General features: G+C 42.6%; 1 pseudogene across 1 annotated transcript; it reads left to right on the top strand.

Moving 5' to 3' along the window:
- The first annotated feature begins 260 nt into the window (after nt 1-260).
- LOC306964415 (taste receptor type 1 member 1-like) lies at nt 261-10,756 on the top strand (annotated as a pseudogene). The gene is made up of 8 exons: nt 261-264; nt 1,309-1,420; nt 2,026-2,323; nt 2,661-3,371; nt 6,989-7,195; nt 7,496-7,616; nt 7,699-8,496; nt 10,628-10,756. The product of its transcript is annotated as a taste receptor type 1 member 1-like (transcript).
- Nucleotides 10,757-11,019: the final 263 nt, after the last annotated feature.

The following is an 11,019-nucleotide window of genomic DNA, read 5'->3' as shown; positions in this document are numbered from 1 at the left end:
TATATATATATATATATATATATATATATATATATATATATATATATATTGTATACATATATGTATGTATTTTTTTCTCCCTTTAGGGGATTTTAGGGGCTTCGTAGTTTTATGATTGGAAACGCACCTTTGTGAATATAAGTGAGCAAACAGTAAAATTCATAGCATGGCTATGATCGCTTACATTAATGAGCAGTGGAGCCATCTCGGATTAGAGTGAGTGGGGGGGGGGGTATATTTTATGGTTAGCCCAGGGGCCTATGGGTAGGTTAAGTTGGCCCTTGCTGTACGTGTCGGCGGCAGGTCCTCCAGAACCATCACACTGAACACGGGTGCTCCCCAAGGCTGTGTGCTGAGCCCCCTCCTGTTCACTCTGCTGACCCATGATTGCACTCCAAAGTATAAGTCAAACCTCTTCATCAAGTTTGCAGACGACACAACAGTGTCTCATCAGCAACAGAAACGAGTCAAACTACAGGAGTGAGTTGAGCTGTCTGGCCATGTGGTGCACACAGAACAATCTCTCTTTAAATGTGGAGAAGACAAAAGAGATTGTGGTGGACTTTCGAAGATGTCTACCACAAGATCCTCTAACAATCATTAATTATTATTAAGGACATGAACCCCACCCGTCTCAAAAGCTGTCAAAATCACCAGGGACCCTACGCACCCATCACACAGTCTCTTCGAGGTAATGCCTTCAGGGAGGAGAAGGCGGAATCTACGGGCCAGTTCCAGTCGACTGAAGAACAGTTTCATACACAAGGCCATCGGGAAGCTGAACTGTCTGCCCTCCCTCCCACCTCTCTTCCCCCACCCGCCACTCCACAATCAACAGTTAGTTAGTTAGTTGCAAGCAAGGCTACTATTCCTCACAATTAGAAGAAGGGTGAATCATTAATATGTAACGTTAATGTGAATTAATTATTATATTATAGGAATGCAATAGCCTATAATAAAAATGGGTGTTAGACAACAAGTACAGATATCTTGCTTACAGACACAACCCAAGGTATTTTGTTATTTAAAGCAGCACCAGAAACCGTGATGCAAATATTTCTGAATGAATACACTATCTGACTCACAACAGAAGGCTGCTTGTGTCCAAATGTGTGTTATGCAGTTTTGCATAGCTTTATGTAAATTTGACTGGGGCTGTGTCAGTTTTCGCTGCCTGAGAGATGCATTAAAATAATCTTGGCATGACCATTGTCTGTACTTTTGAACATTAGTATTACATATTGATGGACGGTCTAAAAATGGTGGGCTTTTTGTTGCTTTTTCGCCTTGGATGTCTTCTGTTTGCAGGAGCTTCTGAATTCCGCACTGAAGGAGACTTTGTAATTGGGGGACTCTTTAACATCCATCAAGACGAAGAGCCACAATCTTACCACATACCAGAAGCCTTGCAATGTTCAAGGTGAGTGAATGCAGAATAATGATACCAATGTTAATCATATGATGTAAGTACTCAGAAAGTCAGCTGAGTGTGTGTGTATATATCTTGTGTCGACATCATCATCATCAACTTCCCACAATCAATAATTGTAGGTTGTAGTAAATGCACTTCCAGCAGCCACATGTTTTTGTTTTAAAGTACTAGAATTTGATTTTTTCTTTTTTGCTGGCCCATAGTGTATTATGATCAACATTTCATTTTGAACAACAATGTCATCACCTGGATTTGAATGCAGCAGTAATCTAGGTCAGGGGGGCTCCCAAACATTTTTTGCTGGGACCCCAAAAATTGACACCTAAACCGAACCTCACTGCATAGTTACTGTAAGTTATAAAAGTAACTATGGCGCTAAATAAGGCGCTAAACTAAGGCGCTGAATCCATTTTAGAGTGTGTTTTTTGGTGATAACTTTTTGCAGGGCCAGGTAGTGTTAAAAAAAACTCTTTTACGCATTTCTTGTGAATTTGTGAAGCCTTTTGACGAACACTAAGACAGCCCTCTTTGACCATATTTGGATACGTAATTTTACAGTACAGATCCTTTTTTTTTATTTTTTATTTTTTCAGTAAGACCTTTCGTAATTCGAGTTACCGGCGTTTCCAGCTGATGAGATTCTCTATCGAGGAGATCAATAACTCCAGCAGCCTCCTACCAGACATCACTCTGGGATATAACATCTTTGACCACTGCTCAGACACACAGAACATCCCAGGCATTTTCAACATTCTCTCTGGAAAAGACCCCATCGACCCGTGGGCCACAAGACACGACAATGTCTCCAAAGTCACTGCGGTGGTCGGTGCCTTCACAAGTCCTGTGACCAGAACTGTTGCTCCACTATTTATGACGAGTCGTATTCCTATGGTATATTCTTTCATATTGTGTATAATGTTAAAATGTCTACAAAAAGATATTTAATTTATCAATTAAAGACATACCAGACCATAGAGTAAATGAAAAAAAAATGCTTATTTCTAATATACAATAATTTGACACTTTGTGTTTTCCACATTTATAATTATATTCTAATACTATACTAAACTCAGCATAAATCTCAAGATCTTTTTTTTTTCTTAGATGGATCTTTTAACTTAATGGATGTTCAAACTTGCACCTATTAGTTTCATTTATTCATTCAATTTTCATATATTTTATTAGGCATTCCATATCTAACCAAGGATAAACTTATTTTCTTTTTCAGATCAGTTATGGAGCGGCCAGTTCAATATTTTCCCAAAAATTAACGTTTCCCTCTTTCCTCCGTACGGTGCATCCCAATAAGGATGTTGTCGATGTCATAGTCCACATGTTGCTGCATTTCAAATGGCGATGGGTGGCTTTCCTCAACATCGACAACGATTACGGCAATGACGGTCGCAATGTGTTCATGAAGATGATTCAAAACACAGATATCTGCCTGGCCTACACCAAAAAACTGGATGAAAATACAAATTACACCACAATTTTCAAGCAGATAGAGAGTCAGAACATACAGGTCATCATAGTTTTTGGTCCTGAATGGACCGCTGAAGTGCTTATCGAATCCGCCATTGCAATGAAAGTCAAAAACAAGACATGGATAGCTGTAGATTCCTGGTCTTTAAACAAAAAACTTCCTAAACTGAGTGGCATCAGAAATATTGGGACTGTGGTTGGGATTGCAGAGCCAGTTGTCACCATACCTGGTTTTAACAAATTTATAAGTGCTTTAGAAATAGAAAATCAGCCGGGGGAGTTTTGTAATCAATTTTGCAACTGTAGTGATTTGAATCCAGATGACATTTTGGAAGCAGAGAACTCTTTCAATTTCCCTGTCTACGCTGCAGTGCATGCCATCGCCCACGCTCTGCACAATATACTGCAATGTGGAGCCAAAAAGTGCCACAAAAACATCACTGTCCTTCCACACATGGTGAGTATGGTGCACAAGATGTTATAGAAGTAGTTGGTGTTGTCAGCCGACAAATCCCAATGTATGCTGACAAAAAAACACTTTGACATTGTTTATTTGATAGGAACTTTTTGTCAACCATGTTGTCAAGGAATTGGGCTCAAATTATAGGAATGTAGAAGTTATTGGAAGTAATAACTTTTTACTGCAGGTGCTTGTCATAAAATTAGAATACCATGAAAAAAGTGCATACATCATTTACTGCATTTATTAACTTAAGAGGTGAAACTAATATATGATAGACTCATTACATGCAAGATGAGATATGTCAAGCCTTTATTTGTTATAATTTTGATTATTATGACTCACAGCTTGTAAAAAACCCAAATTAAAAATCTCTGTAAGCCATAATCATAAAAATGATAACAAACAAAGGCTTGACATTGGGTCCCTTTGCATGTAATGAGTTTATATCATATTAGTTTCACATTTTAAGTTGAATAAGTAAGGATTAAACAACTCGGAGCCGTGCATTAGACGGTTATAATGCACAACGCGGAGTCAAGAAGACTCCGCAAAGTATAATAGAAGTAAATGCATGATATTCTAATGTGACGAGCACCTGTATGCACTATGTTTAAAGAATGAGTATAGTAGCACTAGATCAGGGGTGGCCAACCAGTCAGAGACCAAGAGCCGAAATTTTCAACCTTGATCCTGTGAAGAGCCACAAAGGCACCGACCATTAGCGAGATTCCGGGGCGGTAGTTTATTGTGATTAAATAGAATGTGACAGTTTTATTTAATCACAATAAACTATAACTTTATGCCTTTTTCTTTTCTTTTTTTTTATAATTGTGTTAGATTGAATGGTTTTACTCCTCAACAAGATTGAAATACATGTATATTAAATGACATTTTGTGTTTCCTGTTCTGACTGAGACAGAATTAGGCACGGTAGCGCAGCGGTTAGCGCCTCCGCTTCACAGCTAGAAGGTCCCGGGTTCGACTCCCACCAAGGACGGGGCCTTTCTGTGTGGAGTTTGCATGTTCTCCCCGTGTCTGCGTAGGTTTCCTCCGGGTACTCCGGTTTCCCCTACCACTAAAAACATGTGCAATAGGTGAATCCTCCAGCCAGGTGATTCTGACCATCAGCCTGGCTCCACATCTGGAGATGGGTCCCCGGGCGCGGCACTGCCGTCGACCACTGCTCCTTACGGGTTGCCCCAGCGGCATCGAAGGATGGGTTAAATGCAGAGAACAAATTTCCCTACGGGGACAATAAAGTTAACAAACAAATAATTATTATTATTATTTTATTTTTTTTAATGCTGGGGTGTGTTTGTATGTGGGGCCCTGCCCACTGAGCCCCCTTCTCTGATCCGCCCCTGGCCCGTGCGCTCAGTGCCTGCAGCTTCGTCCTGACTGGACTGTGCAGAGAACGCACTCTAGGCTGCACAAAGTTCATGAACTTTTAACCAGGAGCCTCTGGAGGATCTGAGAGTCTGTTTTAAGTTGCATCTGTTACAGTTACAGCACGTGTGAAAGAAAAGTCATGACTTTGCGTATTTCCGCGTTACGATGTCGCGCTTCGCATCATAAGCTACATAAGAGCTCCGCTTTTTTCCATTTCCTAATTTTGATCTTTTTCTGTGAATATGTGGCCAAATTACATCAAATAAAGAGTAGCTGATCAGAAATCTGAAAAGCACAGAAGCTAATCCTAGTGCCACGATCTGCCTGCCTGTTGTTCAACCTACATCCCGCTTTGAGTGAAGCTGCTGCACGGGCACCTTTTACACACTGCCTCGAAAAGGAGAGAGATACGGACTCTCATTCATGTAAAGATGGAAACAGGGTCAGTAGGACGATGGTTGGATTTTTGGTCAAAGACTGTTACAGTTTATGGGAAATATTTACCAATTATTTTGCAAAGAGCCGTATTGTATTAAACATCTCCAATCATGCAAAGAGCCGCACTCTGATTGGCCAAGAGCCGCATGCGGCTCGAGAGCCGCGGGTTGGCCACCCCTGCACTAGATGAACAAACTGTGATATGTATCAGTAAGGTAACAAGTATACAGCTTGTTCATCAAAGTCAGAATCAGAATCAGAATTGGTTTTATTGCCATGGTTATGAACAGGTTCACAACTAGGATTTTTTTTCAGTTGATAGTGGAACATGAATCATGAAACATATAACTTTAGATAAATAATACACTATGAAGACTTACAACTATAAGGCCACAAGACAATAAGGGCATGTGTAAGAAGATTACATTTAAATTATGATAAAGACAATAACAATTTGACATAGAACAACAGCGTGAGTGTATTTTCAGATGTATAGGTGCATTGAGTGTTAGCAGCAGATCTGAGTGTGGACATACCACATAGTGCAATAGAACAGATTACATTTACAAGTCTTAAACTGAGTTATTGGGTCTTGCTTTTGTTCATGGGTCTGATGGCGCAGGGGAAAAAAACTATTCAAGTGGCGGGAGGTGTGGGCCTGGATAGACCGTAGTTGTACAGGTCCTTGAGAGATGGACGCTTACAGTCAGTCACCTTCCCAGCAGCACGCAAAATGTGCTTGCTTGTCCCGGTCTGTAGCGCCAGGGTACCACATGGTGATGAGGGAGGTGAGGATGGACTCGATGAAGTCCGGGTAGAACTGCACCAGAATCTTGGTCGACAGCTTAAGTTTCCTCAGCTGTCCTCAACATCCTCTGCTGGGCCTTCTTGATAAGGGAGCTGATGGTTGGCTCCCATTTGAGGTCCTGGGTGATGGTGGTGCCCAGAAAACGGAAGGAGTCCACGATGGGCATGGGGGTGGGGGAGTCTGTCGGGGCGAGGGTGGACGGCGGGTCTGTGTCTTTCCTAAAGTCCACGATCATCTCCACTGTCTTCTGGACATTCAGCTCCATTGTTGTGGCTGCACCAGAATGCCATCCACTCCACCTCTTTCCTGTAGGCGGACACATCATTGTCCGAAATTAGCCCGATAAGGGTAGTGTTGTCTGCAAACCTGATCAGTTTAACAGACTGGTGACTGGAGGTGCAGCAGTTTGTATACAGGGAGAAGAGCCAGGGGCAAAGTACACAGCCCTGAGGAGTTCCATTGTTTGTAGTCCGAGTGTCCGAGACGATCTTCCCCAGCCGCACGTGCTGTCTCCGATCTGTCAGGAAGTCAGTGATCCACCTGCAGAGGGAGTCGGGCACACTGAGCTGGTAGAGCTCATCTCGTATCAGTCCAGGGAGGATGGCGTTGAAGGCAGAGCTGAAGTCCACAAACAGGATCCTGAGGAGTCCAGGTGATCCAGGATGAAGTGGAGGGCGAGGTTCACTGCGTCGTCCACAGAACTGCTGGCTCTGTAGGCAAACTGCAGCGGGTCCAGGAGGGGGGCGGTGATGTCCTTGAGGTGGGGCAGGACCAATCGCTCAAAAGACTTCATGACCGCACGTCAGCGCCACCGGCCTGTAGTCATTAAGTCTTGTGATCCTTGGTTTCCTAGGAACAGGGACGATGGTGGATGATTTAAAGCAGGACGGCATACAACATACTACCACTTCCTTCTTTTTCTGTACAGTGTAATAAGGCTGCTGCATATTTCTGTGGCTAATGTGCCCCTTCACAGGTCCTGTCTGAGCTGAAGCGATCAAACTTCTCTCTCCTGAACCACACCATTGAGTTTGACACAAATGGCGACCCGCGGTTTGGGCGCTTTGACATCATCTTTTGGAACAGCAGTGGAGATGCAGAGATAGTGGGAGTCCACAGATTTCAGCCTTCATCACATTTCTCCATCAATGAATCTAAAATACAATGGCACAACGACAGTCAGGTATGTTTCTCTTTCCTCTGTAAATATGCACTGTGAAAAGACAGCAGGCACACTGATTATGTTTAAAAACGCTGTTACATAACACCGTCAATCTACCCCAGGTTGGCTGTGGCTACAATAGTAGCTTACCACCACCGAGTATGGAGTGAGATAATGATGTAAAGCGTCTTTGAGTGTCCGGAAAAGCACAATCTAACACCAATGCATTGTTATTGTCGTTATTATTGTGTTCAGGTTCAGGTTGAACAGGTTTTACAGTGACAGTAAAGACTCATGTGCTGTTCCTATATGACTGAGCAGGTTCCCTCATCTGTGTGCTCGCCCGAGTGTCAGCCTGGATTTCGGAAGAGTCTGGAGGGGATTCATAAATGCTGTTTCAAATGTGTCATCTGCCCAAAAAGTACATACATCAACTTATCAGGTACAATACAATATTTATGATTCAATTTAAAAAAACAGTGTATGGAGTTTTATTTATATGACTTTTTACTGGTTATGGACAGAGGACCCGTACACGTGTCGATCCTGTGATGAAACTGAGTGGTCGTCCGAAGCCAGTACAGCATGTACCAAGCGAGTCGTGGAGTTTGTCCCTTTCGAGGATGCAATTGCTGTAGTGATCATGGTTGGGACCGTGTGTTTGGTGGGACTCTGTCTCCTGACCTCTGTGCTCTTTGGGCTGAACTATAACACTCCAGTGGTGAGGTCAGCTGGAGGACCCATGTGCTTCCTGGTTCTCGGCTGCCTCAGTCTCAGCAGCATCAGTGTCTTCTTCTACTTTGGCAAACCCGATGTGGCCTCTTGCATTTTGAGATATTTCCCATTTCTGTTGTTCTTCACCGTGTGTCTGGCCTGTTTTGTGGTGCGCTCCTTTCAAATTGTATGTATTTTCAAAATAGTTGCTCACTATCCATCACTGCACAGATTGTGGGTGAAATATCATGGACAGTGGCTTGTGGTATTGGCTGCTTTTATCCTACAAGGAACTTTGATACTTATAATGCACACATCTGCACCACCCCAGCCTTACAGCAACTTATTGTGGCACAAAGACAAAACTATTCTGACCTGTGATGCTAATCTTAAAGCATACGCTCCCTCGATTGCTTTGTTCTGTCTCTTATGCTTTCTTTGCTTCGTATTCTCCTACATGGGAAAGGAACTGCCCAAGAATTACAATGAAGCCAAAGCCATAACGTTTTGCCTGTTTCTACTGATTCTGACCTGGATCGTCTTCGCCACCGTCTACATCCTGTACAAGAGGAAGTACATTCACGCTGTAAATGCATCAGCGATCCTATGTTCTCTCTAGGCAAGGCAAGGCAAGGCAAGTTTATTTGTAGAGCACAATTCATACACAAGGCAATTCAAAGTGCTTCACAGTTGAAAACAAATAGAATCAATAAAAACATCAACATAAAATTTATCAATTACAGTAAAAGGCGAGAGTGCAGATAAAATACTTTCAGTCATATGCATTGGTAAAAAGAACTGTTTTCAGCCTGGATTTGAACATTGTCAGAGTTGAGGCCTGTCTCACATCCTCGTGAAGACTGTTCCAGATTTTAGCTGCATGAAACTGAAATGCAGCCTCACCGTGTTTATTATTGACTCTGGGAACCACCAGGAGGCCCCTCCCTGAAGTTCTCAGGGCCCGAGATGGTTCATACGGCTCTAACATGTCAGAGATGTACTTTGGAGCTAAACCATGAAAAGACTTGTACACGAGCAGAGCTGTTTTAAAGTCTATTCTCTGAGTGACAGGAAGCCAGTGCAGAGACCGGAGCACTGGACTAATATGGTCATATTTCCTGGTTCTTGTCAGGACTCGAGCAGCAGCGTTCTGGATGTACTGCAGCTGTCTGATAGCTCGTTTAGAGAGGCCAGTGAGTAGGCCGTTACAGTAGTCTAACCTGCTGGAGACAAATGCATGGATAAGTCTCTCTAAGTCTGGTTTTGACACTATTCCTCTGATCTTAGCAATGTTTTTCAGATGGTAAAAAGCTGCTGATGTTATTGCTTTGATGTGGCTGTTTAAGTTCAGGTCTGAGTCCATGATCACTCCTAGATTTCTAACCTGATTTTTTGGTCTTAGAGAGAGAGACTCAAGGTGACTGACAACACTTTGTCTTTGTGCCTGTGGGCCAAAAACAATGATCTCAGTTTTGTCTGAGTTTAGTTGGAGAAAGTTGTTTTGCATCCACAAACTGATCTGTTGGATGCAGTGACAGAGAGTATCTACAGGCCCATGTTCACCAGCCGTCAGTGACACGTAGATTTGAGTGTCATCTGCATAGTTGTGGTACGACACATTGTTGCTGTTTATTAGCTGACCCAATGGAAGCATGTACAAGTTGAATAAGAGGGGTCCCAAGATTGACCCCTGGGGGACTCCACAGGTCATGGCAATTTTGTCTGAGACACAGTTGCCAATTTCAACAAAGTACGTCCTGTCCTCGAGATAGGACTTAAACCAGTTTAGAGCAGTACCAGAGATTCCCACCCAGTTTTCTAGCCTGTGAAGTAAGATCCCGTGGTCCACTGTGTCAAAGGCAGCGCTCAGGTCCAGCAGAACTAAAACTGAGACCTTACCTGCGTTGGTGTTCATGCGGATATCATTTGTCACCTTGATCAGAGCTGTCTCAGTGCTGTGGTGGGGCCTAAAGCCTGACTGGAAAGTATCAAACACATTGTTAGACAGGAGAAAGTAAGTGAGCTGCTGATATACTACTTTCTCTAGGACTTTTCCTAAGAATGGCAGGTTTGATATGGGCCGGTAGTTGTTCATTACCTTGGCATCAAGGCTGCTCTTTTTTAGAAGAGGCTTAATGACTGCTGTTTTCAAGGCCTTTGGAAATGCTCCAGTCTGGAGTGAGATGTTAACTAACTGAGCAAGTTGTGGTAACAAGCTGGTCAGCACAGACTTCAGAAATCTAGTGGGTAATTCATCAAGGCAGCATGTACATGAACTCAGACCAGAGATAACCTCTTCGATTGTTTTGTCAGTAACAGGTGTGAAATGTGTCAGCTCAAGGTGTTTATCTGGTGGCAGAGTTTCTTTTTGTGTTGTGGAATTTATGGCATTTTTAATGCTTTGGACTTTGTCATAGAAAAATATTGCAAACTCATTACACTTAGATGTCGAGATTAGTTCTAGGGGCAGTGAAACTGGAGGGTTAGTTAATCTGTTTACTGTGGAAAACAGAACACGAGAATTGTTTCTGCAGTTTGAGATGATTGTAGAGAAGTACTTCTCCCTTGCTCCACGCAAAATCTGGTTGAACACACAAAGCACTTCTTTGTAAACCTCAAAATGAACCTGGAGCTTTGACTTGCGCCATTTCCGTTCGGCTTTTCGGCACTCCCTTTTCTGTGCCCTGACCGAAACTTCACTTCTCCAAGGTGCCTTTTGCCTATTGTTAACCATTTTAGCCTTGACTCTACTCTTTCCTCGTGTGGTATTTCTTCCCAAAATGTTTCATCATCCTTTTTAGACCAGAGAAAAACACACAGGAGTATTTCCAGGGTCTCATTAAAACATATAACATTACAAATAACTAGAAGGGTGAGACGTGGAGGTAAATTTTAAATCAACAGTGAACATTTCGACTCATGCAAAGGTAGTGTATAAGAGCGGGCGCTTCAATTTAGGCCAATGTACTAAATACACTTAAACATTAATTTTACACTGAATCAGTTACTCAGTGCTCAAAAGTAGCGACCCAAAGAGTTAACTAAGTAAAAGTTACTTAGTTAACCTCATACACAACACTTCTTTTGCGTACAAATTGGTTCTTTACGCCTTCTTGGGAAGTTTTTTGGCA

This window comes from Gobius niger (genome assembly GCF_951799975.1).
Source record: "Gobius niger genome assembly, chromosome: 6".
Taxonomy (NCBI): domain Eukaryota; kingdom Metazoa; phylum Chordata; class Actinopteri; order Gobiiformes; family Gobiidae; genus Gobius; species Gobius niger.
Note: the sequence above shows the minus strand (reverse complement) of the source record. Positions and strands in the feature narration are given on the sequence as shown.